At 55.4% G+C, this 2500-nt stretch overlaps 1 protein-coding gene across 3 annotated transcripts in view; it reads right to left on the bottom strand.

Moving 5' to 3' along the window:
• adhfe1 (alcohol dehydrogenase iron containing 1) overlaps window positions 1–2500 on the bottom strand; it is a 22900-nt gene that overhangs the window by 3939 nt on the left and 16461 nt on the right. The gene's annotated exons all lie outside the window — the stretch shown is intronic.

Genomic DNA, 2500 nt, shown 5'->3' with positions numbered 1-2500 from the left:
CACACACACACACACACAAACACACAGAGACACACACACACAGAGACACACACAGAGACACACAGAGACACACACACACAGAGACACACACACACAAACACACAGAGACACAGACACACACGACAAACACACAGACACACACACACACACAGAGACACACACACACACAGAGACACACACACACACACAGACAGACAGACAGACAAACACACACAGACACACACACACACAGAGACACACACACACAAACACACAGAGACACACACAGAGACACACACACAGAGACACACACAGAGACACACACACACACACACAGAGACACACACACACAAACACACAGAGACACAGACACACAGCGACAAACACACAGACACACAAACACACACAGAGACACACACACAAACACAGAGACACACACACAGAGACACACACACACACAGAGACACACACAAACACAGAGACACACACACAGAGACACACACACAGACACACAGAGACACACACACACAAACACACAGAGACACAGACACACACGACAAACACACAGACACACACACAGAGACACACACACACACAAACACACAGAGACACACACACACACACACACGACAGACAGACAAACACACACAGACACACACACACACAGAGACACACACACACACACAGACACACACAAACACAGAGACACACACACAGAGACACACACACACAGAGAGACACACACACACAAACACACAGAGACACAGACACACACGACAAACACACAGACACACACAAACACACACAGAGACACACACACAAACACACAGAGACACACACACACACACGACAGACAGACACACACACAGACACACACACACACACACACACACACAGAGACACACACACACACAAACACACAGAGACACACACACACACACACACGACAGACAGACAAACACACACACACACACACAGAGACACACACACACAAACACACAGAGACACAGACACACACGACAGACACACACAGAGACATTTTATTTTATTTTATATTAATGTTTAATATGTTTATTTGTTGCAGATTCCACATAAGTGTACTTATTGTGGCAATAATAACTCATTCCACGCTGTTGTCCCCCCACTCACCACTAGAGGGAGTCCACGCTGTAGTTCCCCCCACTCACCACTAGAGGGAGTCCACGCTGTAGTCCCCCCACTCACCACTAGAGGGAGTCCACGCTGTAGTTCCCCCACTCACCACTAGAGGGAGTCCACGCTGTAGCCCCCCCACTCACCACTAGAGGGAGTCCACGCTGTAGCCCCCCCCACTCACCACTAGAGGGAGTCCACGCTGTAGCCCCCCACTCACCACTAGAGGGTGCTCCACGCTGTAGTCCCCCCCCACTCACCACTAGAGGGTGCTCCACGCTGTAGTCCCCCCCCACTCACCACTAGAGGGAGTCACGCTGTAGCCCCCCACTCACCACTAGAGGGTGCTCCACGCCGTAGTCCCCCCACTCACCACTAGAGGGTGCTCCACGCCGTAGCCCCCCACTCACCACTAGAGGGAGTCCACGCTGTAGTCCCCCCCCACTGACCACTAGAGGGTGCTCACGCCGTAGCCCCCCACTCACCACTAGAGGGAGTCCACGCTGTAGTCCCCCCCACTGACCACTAGAGGGTGCTCCACGCTGTAGCCCCCCACTCACCACTAGAGGAGTCCACGCTGTAGTCCCCCCCCACTGACCACTAGAGGGAGCTCCACGCCGTAGCCCCCCACTCACCACTAGAGGGTGCTCCACGCTGTAGTCCCCCTCACTGAGCCGCTTGACGGTCCCCGCGTAGATCGACATCCCGTGACTGCTAATATGTTTATCTGCTGCATAAGTGTACTCTATTGAGCAATAATGGCTCATTCCACGCTGTAGTTCCCCCCACTGACCACTAGAGGAGTCCACGCTGTAGTCCCCCCACTGACCACTAGAGGGAGTCCACGCTGTAGTCCCCCCACTCACCACTAGAGGGAGTCCACGCTGTAGTCCCCCCCACTCACCACTAGAGGGAGTCCACGCTGTAGTCCCCCCACTGACCACTAGAGGGAGTCCACGCTGTAGTCCCCCCACTCACCACTAGAGGAGTCCCCCAGTCACCACTAGAGGGTGCTCCACGCTGTAGTTCCCCCCCACTCACCACTAGAGGAGTCCACGCTGTAGTCCCCCCCCACTCACCACTAGAGGGAGTCCACGCTGTAGCCCCCCCACTCACCACTAGAGGGTGCTCCACGCTGTAGTCCCCCCACTCACCACTAGAGGGAGTCCACCCCACTCACCACTAGAGGGAGCTCCACCCCACTCACCACTAGAGGGTGCTCCACGCCGTAGCCCCCCCACTCACCACTAGAGGGTGCTCCACGCCGTAACCCCCCCCACTCACCACTAGAGGGTGTCCACGCCGTAGCCCCCCCCCACTCACCACTAGAGGGTGCTCCACGCTGTAGCCCCCCACTCACCACTAGAGG

The sequence above is a fragment of the Sander vitreus genome, unplaced genomic scaffold (assembly GCF_031162955.1).
Source record: "Sander vitreus isolate 19-12246 unplaced genomic scaffold, sanVit1 ctg271_0, whole genome shotgun sequence".
Classification (NCBI taxonomy): domain Eukaryota; kingdom Metazoa; phylum Chordata; class Actinopteri; order Perciformes; family Percidae; genus Sander; species Sander vitreus.
Note: the sequence above shows the minus strand (reverse complement) of the source record. Positions and strands in the feature narration are given on the sequence as shown.